General features: G+C 40.1%; 1 pseudogene; it reads right to left on the bottom strand.

Annotated features, from left to right (window-relative positions):
- Window positions 1-2,486: 2,486 nt before the first annotated feature.
- LOC119583026 overlaps window positions 2,487-9,949 on the bottom strand; it is a 29,143-nt pseudogene continuing 21,680 nt past the window's right edge.

Below are 9,949 nucleotides of genomic sequence, written 5' to 3'. Positions count from 1 at the left end.
AAGTAATAGATCAATACGACATAATTGAGTGATGGATTTCTATGTTGATTTATCTTTTCCCTGACAACTATTTTTTTTTCCAAGTAATATTTCAATTTGTTACGATATGCTTTGTGTCTTTTAGAATATGTAATTAGCCATTTCTTTGCTAATCGTTTTTGTCTGTGCCTTACTTTTGTACTTTTTATATGTATAGTCTAATTTCGTGTTTTTATTACAGCGAATCTTTTCTAGAGGGAAATATCGCTCGAATACAGTTTTGAATTCTCTGATGACTTGCATACTTCTTTGGGTGGCGTACTGATTAAACTCCCACGCATTCTAAGTACTTTTCAGTGAAAAAAAAGAACGCGATGAGAAGTTTCCGAGATGAATATGTACATTCTATCCCCATCTCATAATCGGGGTTAATGGAACATATTATTGCCAGATATCTTGTACAGATCTGCTATCGAGTCATCAAGCTCTGATTCACATAACGTTGGAACATCATTCTTTGTTAGTATTTCAATAAAAATGGGAATAAGGGAGGGAATAATTGAAAGTTTGCAGAAACACTTTAAACTTTAAAACACCATCGTTCATTTCTCCAAGATTTTTTAAAAAACCTGTAATGAGACGATACAGGGATCGGCTGGTCAAAAGAATTCATAGATGCTCTTGGTACTACCGGGTTGAATCCAATGAATTATCCAATAATTCCAGGCTCGTACTTTCTTATGGACTAAAATTACTGATTAAAAATCATCACTATTAATACTACTTATCCGGAAAATGTTGCTATCACTTACATCCATGTGTGTGTGTGTGTGTGTATGCATGTTTGATTGTATGTATACACATATATGTTTATATATAAATGAACGGTTTGGATAGAGATATCTAGATATGTAGATGAATAAAGTGAATAAAGATATAGGCATATGTGTGTGTGTGTGTGTGTGTGTGTGTGTGTGTGTGTGTGTGTGTGTGTGTGTGTGTGTGTGTGTGTGTGTGTGTGTGTGTGTGTGTGTGTATATATAAACGTATATATATATATATATATATATATATATATATATATATATATATATATATATATATATATATATGTATATATATATATAATATACATATATATATATATATATATATATATATATATATATATATATATATTATGCATATTTATATATATATATATATATATATATATATATATATATATATATATATATATATTGTTAAGTAGAGTAGTTTTATAATCGATTTCTCAAGTAAAGGAATCTTTTGATTTGCCTTTTCCTATGGATCTTGCATTGTTTTAGTAATGAACAGGAACATGCATTAACTGTGCAGTTTATTTTTTGGAAGAATCCAATAATTATTATTGATAAGGATAATCACAACACGCTTAGATATTATATATTATCATAGTGGAAAAAGTAAATATTTTTGATCCAGCGGACTCGAACTGGAACTTGTGGTATTTTGTTTTTTGGGCTATAATTTAGCTGTAAGTTTGTTTAACTAGGTACCCCGTTCTAACATGATTAAATGATATATAATCTGTAATAATTTGGAATTGCGTATTCTATTAAGTTGGTGTCTGAAAAGGACTGGGTTTGGGTGATGCCCAGAGTGATATGTCAGAACCAGAGGTATTTTTTTCTTTTATTTTGGTGCAGCAATGACGTTGTCTTTTTTCAGTTTTTACCGAGAAACTTGAGCTGCCCACTTATTTGAATCGTGTTAATTGAAGGTCAAACGGTGTTTCACATTCATTTTGTATTGTAATACTTGTTGGCAGTTGCCAACGTGTAATTAACTTCATAGTAATACAATGTAAGCATCTACTAGTGTTTTATATTTCCAATGGTGATTAAAAAATGCCATGATTTAATGTTAAGTGAAGGTTGAGAACAAATTAGAAGTCATTAGACTATTGAAAGATAATGATTATAGATTGATAAGAATGTTAAAGATTTGATCTTACTTTTAGAAGTTTACAATTAAGTTGCTCTGTACCCGTTTTGATAAATCCCTAGTTGAGTAAAAGCAACACTCCATTAAGAGAGATTTAGTCGAGCTAGGAACTTGAGTGTAACAATATATATATATATATATATATATATATATATATATATATATATATATATATATGTGTGTGTGTGTGTGTGTGTGTGTGTGTGTGTGTGTGTGTGTGTGTGTGTGTGTGTGTGTGAACACAGATCTAAATATAATAGCGTGATCATGTGGAAATATATGCACTTATAATGAATAACACAATCATAAACTATCACCTGTATAAAGACATGCGCATTTCTCTTGAATATATCACTATTATGTAACACAACTAATTTATTTGTATCCGAAACTCTTAAAAGAGAAAGAGAGAGAGAGAGAGAGAGAGTGCAACAGGAAACTGAAATATTTTACACTTTATTATTTTACTACTTTTAATGAACAAAAAGTGTAGCAAGTTTTACCCGAAGTTTAATACGTTCCTATAGCCTGTGCACTGCCTCAAGCTCCTGATGAGCTTTACGATACTTGGCCAGGTTGACGGCGGCAATGTCCTCTGTCTCCTCGATCTGGCGCTTGTAGGTCTTGATCTCCTGGAGGCCCTACATCCTCTCGTGGTTCTTCTTGTCCTCGTTGGACTGGAAGCTGAGCTCCTTGATGCGCCTTTCGCACTTCCTCAGGTTCTTCTGGGCATCAGCGTGACGGCGAGCTTCGTCGTCCAGCTGAGTTTCCAGTTTACGAATGCGAACTTCCAGTTTAGCGAGGGCCTTCTTGCCGGTCTTGTGAGCTGAAGACTCGAAGTCATCAAGACGAGCCTGAAGGTCCTTCACAGACACCTCCAGACCCTTGCGCATCTTTTCTGAGTTCTGAGCGTGATCCTGTTCAGCACGGAGCTCATCAGCCAGACGAGCAGCGTCAACCATGGCCTTCTTGGCCTTGTCCTCAGAGTTCTTGGCCTTGTTTAACATGTCATCAAGTTCAGCCTGTAAAGAAATATAAAGCAGTTGTAGTTATAATGTTATGATGTAGTGTAAAGTATTACATGTACTAGCATCTCCCTTTAACTTACATGCAGAGTATGAATCCCGACCTAGAGCTTTCCCTTCGCCATGGAGAGAGATCCATGCTGAGCTGTAAGGTGGCTGAGGGATCAGCAAGCTCGGATTCAGCCTGGCGGCGTCCGCGATCAGACTGTTCCAGAAGAGTGCGGGATTCCTCCAGTTCACCATTGACAGCATTGGCCTTACGCTCAGAGGCGCTGCACTGCTCGCGATACTCAGAAGCAAGACGCTGCTCCTCCTCCAAGCGAGCCTGCATGTCCTTCATCACGGCCTGAGCCTTCTTCACCTACTTCTGAATGTCGCCATTGGCCTTGTTAGCGTGATCCAGAGCAATCTCCAGCTCACCAATGTCAGACTCAAGCTTCTTCTTCAAGCCGAGGGCCTCAGCCTTGCTCTTAGCTTCTGCTTCAAGAGAAGCTTGCATGGATTCAACAACACACTGATGACATTTGCTGAAATACAAAATATAATATTCTCGGAATATATTACATAGACTGGACAGACTCATAGAACACATAAGCTAAGCTATGGTTAAAAAATTAGTAATGAATGATTAAAGCTCATTTAAAATATTTTGTCCTAACATCATAAAAGTAAAAGTATAAATATGTAGATAGTGACAAACATCCAACTTGTCATTCTTTGAATAAGATTTATATCCAATTTGTTATCAGCCATAATCAACTAGGTAAATGTTTTTCCACACTGATGAAATAAAAGAGTAAACTGTATAAATACCGGGTTGCATCGAATTCCTTTCCCCCAACCCTCCAAACGGGAGCCGCCTTGCCGCGGTCGGGGGGCTTGAGTTCCCAATGATCTGGTGAGCCAGGATAGAGGGCTACCCATACTGGAGGGGTCACCAGTGACAGATGAGACAAAACGTGCACCAAGGCCTAAGAGAGGATGGTGCACCCAATCTTGGTTCATTCCATCTTAGACCAGGGAGAACTCTCCCACGTGTATTTGCCGTCCTTGGAGTCCTCGAGGTTGAGCAATGCTGCACGCAACACCCTGCGCCTAGCAACACACCTCTTTGGTCCTCTATTCTGGATAGATGGGTGGCTTGATCAAGGTCCGGTCAAGTCAATCAGCTGGTCAAACTTTGGCTAGGGTTAAGCAGGCACTGTTCAGTTGGTAGCGCATAGGTCCCATGACTGCCTATAGTACTGTAATAGTGGCTGCGTATATTTCCTCATTATCCCTGTAGTTAAGCCCCAACTATAGATGAAATGAAGAATTCTAATTTGTGTTCTACAAATTTAGAAAGAACTAACTCTCTCCCTGACGACCTACACAATCCCCTGGCCATTCCCTCTGGAACATCACATATTGTTACCCTGGAACCTTTCCAGCTTCCAAAGGACAAGAATGGGAATCATAATGGTTCCTGGGCTCCCAAACAAGGTAAGAAGGAGAAAAGTCCTCCTCAATCCATAAAGGAAATCTTACCTAATGAATACCAAAGTATCTCATATAGTAAGTACCTAGTAGTGAACACCACTGAAGGTGTATCAATCATGGATCTTGATATTTTTGAAGTACACCGGAAGATAGCTGAGGTGTGTCAACATTATCCTCACATCACCCTACAGTGAGATGGTAGCCTGATAGTTGAGGATTCGTCACTAGACGAGAGTAACCATCTGTGTGTGATATGCGACATTCCTGGGGCTCAAGTTTCATGTTCTCCTCACAAAACACTCAATCAGTGTAAGGGAATTGTCTTTTCCTGAGACCTGATGAAGTATTCTGAGGAGAAACTGTCAGAGGAACTAAAGAGTTTTAATGTAGTGGCAGTAAAATGTTTTAAGAAGAAAGTTGATGGTTTGGAACAGTCGACACCAGCTCTCCTTCTAACTTTTGAAACGTTAGTTCTTCCAGAATCAGTAAAGTTGGCATGGTACACATCCTCAAGGTAAAGCCATATGTGCCCAACCCTATGCGGTGCTTCCACTGCCAGGGTTATGGGCATGGAGCCAACTATTGTATTTTAAAGAAAATGGACAACCGAGAGTGCGTGCGTGAAGTGTGGTACAACAGGTCATCAAGGAGATGACAACTGTATGTATAAAAGGTATGAATGAGAATGAATATCTTCACAATACAAGAGATGTATTTGACCGGTTTCGATTGTATCTTCATCAGAAATACATGATTTCTGATAAAGACACAATCGAAACCGGTCAAATACATCTCTTGTATTGTGAAGATATTCATTCTCATCCATACCTTTTATACATCTGTCAATATGAATACGGTTCAGAGATGACAACTGTCCAGGTCCAATATGCTGTTACCATTGCAAAGAAGCTCATGAAGCTTCTTCAAATGCAATGTAAAAGGTACAAATTTGAAAAAAAAAAAAAAAAAAAAAAAACATTAGTAATAATGAACAAGGAGAATATTAGTTTTCCAGAGGCAAAACCACATGCCTGTGTGCTGTTTGCACAACCATGTAAGTCCTTTGCTTTGGTTCTAGCCCATCCTCCTTCCCACCATCCCTTGCACTCCAACACTTCTTACACCACACATTCTGCCACTACCTTTAAACCCCAGTCCTCAAATGCTGAAACTGCCTCTGGCAAGTTGTTCCACCAGAAACAGAGTAGGAGTGTTGGGTCTATTCAGGAGACACCTCCTCTCAAAGTACGGTCTTTGGAGCTATCAGGCAGGGCTCCAGAGGCCTCAGTGGTGACAGCCCCAGCTGCCACCACATCCACAGAGACTCTGATGCTAGAAAGAATGCTCCTGAACCAAAGGCTCAGATCTGTCCTTTGCACAAGCAAAGAAATCCTGAGCCTGTCAAAAGGAAGCCTGTGGAAACTAGTTCCACAGGTAAACAACCCTTCAAAAGGTACTCCCAAGATCCTGGTGTGGGGCAGGCCTTAACCACAGGTGCTACCAAACACCTTATGAATAGGTAGTTTGAAGAACTAATCCAATGGAACTGTCAGGGAATCCATGCAAAATGGGAAGAACTACAACATCTGATAGCTTCATGTAACCCAGATTGTGGTATGCCTACAAGAGATCATGACCAGGGGAAAATCGTTCGATTTCCCTGAGAGGATTCCAAGTTCAAGCCCATCCACCTGCAGACGACACTGTACGTGAAGTCTGTGAGAATAGGCTTAACATGACCTTACACTGATCCATCCATCTACCTTCCTCCACATAATCTCTACATAGCTGATTTGGAAGATCTACTTGGGTAGTTGCCACATCCATTTCTACTCTTGGGAGATTTCAATGGTCGGCATCACCTCTGGGATGACACTTTGTGCAACCCTCGAGGAAGGGCTTTGGAGTCCTTGTTCTCAAGAGTAGATGCAGTTTTACTGAACAGTGATTCTCCCACACATTTCCAAATTCAAGCTGGCACATCCTCCAATATTGACCTGTCAATTGATTGACCTGATTCACAGTTGAATTTCACTTGACAGGTCATGGAAGACTTATTCGGAGGTGACCATTTCCCAATACTTTTGGAGGAGGTGAGTGGTATTCCAGCCAATGGAGTGCAGAGATGGCGACTTGAACATGCGGACTAGAATCTTTTTAGATCAAATGTAGTATTGCAAGGAGTTGTGAATGATTTCCAGTGTGTTCATCATGAGTTCACCTTGCAGCAGAAGCATCAATTCCCAAAAGTAGCTGGCAGTACCGTCAATCTCCAGTACCATGGTAGTCTGATGAATGCCAAAAAAGCTGTTAAGGCAAGAAAAGCGGCATTAAGGCAGTTGAAATGACGCTCCAGCAATGTAACCTTCATCCATTATAAAAGAGAAAAAAAACTGAGACAAGGCCAGGCGAGTGCTAAAGGAGGCTAGACAGTTGTCATGGAGACAGGATGTCTCCTCGATTAACTCTGTGACCCCCTTAGCATGGGTATGGGACAAGGTGCGTAAGATTGCTGGAAAGAGCAGATCCATGTCACCACCTGCTCTGAAGACAGATGGCATAATCCTCACAGACAATAAAAGATGTTGCAAAGGAGCTAGCTAAATCTATAGCAGAGATCTCCTCGAACGATACCGAATGTTGTTCGTCAGTAGGACTCCAACAGAACTTCCATACATCTTGCCATTTTTGGGCATGGAGATAGGCTCTGCTTTGCAGCTCTGCCGTAAGTCAGCCCCAGGAAGTGATGGTATTCCTTACCAAATGATATTTCACTTACCGAAGAGCTCCCTAAAGTTCCTGTTGGACCTACTCAATAGGATCTATAGGGAGGGCACATTGCCATCCACATGGAAAGAGGCTATAATTATTCTTGTCCCTAAACCTGGCAAGGATGCTTCCATACCAGGGGATTACAACTAATTTCTCTCGCTAACTGCATCTGCAAGCTGATGGAGAAAAGGGTAAACTTCAGGTTGACATGGCTGCTAGAAAAGGAAAACAGGCTGACCCCATATCAATATCGCTTTAGAAAATTGAGATCGAACACAGAAGCACTTGTGAGGATGGAAACTTATACAAAATTCCTTTGCACAGTGACGTCACATGTTAGCAGTCTTCTTTGACCTTGAAAAGGCTTACAGTACTACTCAGAAGCATGTCATACTCATGAAGCTGTATGACATTGGTTTAAGAGGAGCATTACCTACCTTCATAAAAAGTTTCCTTGCTGACAGGAAGTTTAATAGTTTGGGTGGGAAATAGTTTCTCTAACCTGGAAGATCAGACGGAAGGGGTCCCACATGGGAGTGTCTTAAGTGTGACCCTGTTTGCCATTGCTATAAATGACATCATAGAGGTCGTTCTAAGTGCTGTCTCATGTAATATGGATGTGGATGAGGAAGCTTACAGGATGTGCAAGGACACATACAGACTGCAATAAATCAGGTTGTGCAACATGCCATGGGTTCAAATTTTCTTTAAGCAAGACCATGGCTATGCAATTCCACAAATGAGGAAACTTCCATCCTTCCCGCTATTTAGGAGCAAACCCACTGCAATTTGTCCAAGAAGTGAAGTACTTGGGTCTAATTTTTGACTCAAGGCTTACATGGGTGCCTCACATCAGATAGTTAAAGATGATGGCTACAAAACAGTTAGTATTTTGCGGGTTCTTTCACATATGTCTTGGGGTGCAGACCGCACAACGCTTCTGCAGCATTACCGAGCACTTATTTGTAGTAAATTTGACTATGGATGTGAGGCTTATTCATTTGCAACTGCCATTGTTCTCCAGATGTTGGATTCGGTTCATAATCAGAATCTGTACAGGGTCCTTGTATGCTGAGAGTGAAGAACCACCTCTTTCATTACACCGGAACTACATGAATCTGATTTACTACATGATGCTACAAAGGATAGCAGGATCTCCTACATCCAGACTGGTTTTCAACATCACATTCAGTGGTGAGGCAGGTTCAATATTGGCTTGCATTGATGTCAACATGTAAACTGATAACTATGTTGGGTACCAGCACATGTTGGTATCAGTGGGAATGAGTGAGCTGATCAGAATGTCAAGGCAGCTGCCACACAGCTCTTTGATAATTGTTTACCTTTCCCACACACTGACTTGCAATCCAGCTTCAGGAGCTGTCTTCGTGATAAATGGAAGGAGCACTGGAGGCATACCTCTAGAAACAAACTGCAAGAGATTAGAGATGACCTAGGCAGTTGGGTGACCAGCATGCATTCCAACCCATTGTATTAACAAGATTAAGAAACGGGCACACAAGACTAACTCATGGGCCGATGATGGCTAAAAGTGAAGCACTTTGTGAGGGATGCCAAGAGTCATTAACGGTCACACTTGTTTCCCACATATACACTGAAAAATGTATTGGGGTGACATAGATCTTATTAGTTTCCTTAAGAAGACTAATATTTTCAATAAAATGTTATTATGCATAATGTTTATGTACCAATTTTATACATTTAGTGCATAATATTTATGCTTTGATTTTTAATATGATATTTATTGTTATTTGTAAAATATTTATTGATAGATTTTAAAAGTTTTAGATATTTTAATATTTTCATCTATCAAGGTATTTGCCGCTAATGACCTTTCCTGTTGGTGCAGCAGATAATTTGAAATAATCAATTAATCAATTCTTCTTCTGAGCTCAAGCTGGCCACGAAGGACCTTGTTTTTTTCCTGCTCGAGAGCTGTTTCAGTCTCCTCAAGAGCAGACTACAACTCTTCCTTCTCAATCTCAAAGTGCTTGCCATTCTTTTTAATTTCATCAAGGGACCGGCCACCCTCGCTTATCTGCTCCATCAAATCCTTGAACTCCTCAGCAAAACACTTGTGAACTGAGTCAAAGTATTCCAGGTTTTCTTTATACAAGGAAGTGCTCAGTGGAGTATTGGCGACATTCCTTTTGAGACGTGTCCAGGTCAGCAGCAAGCTGATCAACCTTCAACTTAAAGTCATTAACTGTCCTTCTGCTTCTTTTCAGCAGCGTTGGCTAGGGCCTGAGTACGCTTTACCTGAATCTTCATCTCATCAATATCGGTGATATGTCCCTTACCTTTTTCCCTTTGCATACTCTTGACATTGAGTTGTTCAGTCTGCTGCTCAGCTTCCTCAAGGTAAGTGGCAAGCTTCAACGGGCAGCTTCGATATCCTCAGTATGCGCAATACCCTTAGATTCATACTTTGAGCACCACATCTGAGCCTCAGCATGAGCTCTAGACAAATGACAGTTGGCATCAGCCTTAGCTTCACTTTCCTCATTCAGCTGCTCACGAAGACCATCCAGATCATGCTCCAGGTTGCAGAACTTACCAATAAGAATATCGCGTTCCTATTGTTAAAAAGGGAAGAAACTCAGTTTTACTGTAGGTTATTATACATATAAAAAGGAGTGGTTATCTGGATAGTATACCTATAAGTAAAACAAGAACACATTACCCTG

The sequence above is a fragment of the Penaeus monodon genome, chromosome 16 (genome assembly GCF_015228065.2).
Source record: "Penaeus monodon isolate SGIC_2016 chromosome 16, NSTDA_Pmon_1, whole genome shotgun sequence".
Classification (NCBI taxonomy): Eukaryota; Metazoa; Arthropoda; class Malacostraca; order Decapoda; family Penaeidae; genus Penaeus; species Penaeus monodon.
Note: the sequence above shows the minus strand (reverse complement) of the source record. Positions and strands in the feature narration are given on the sequence as shown.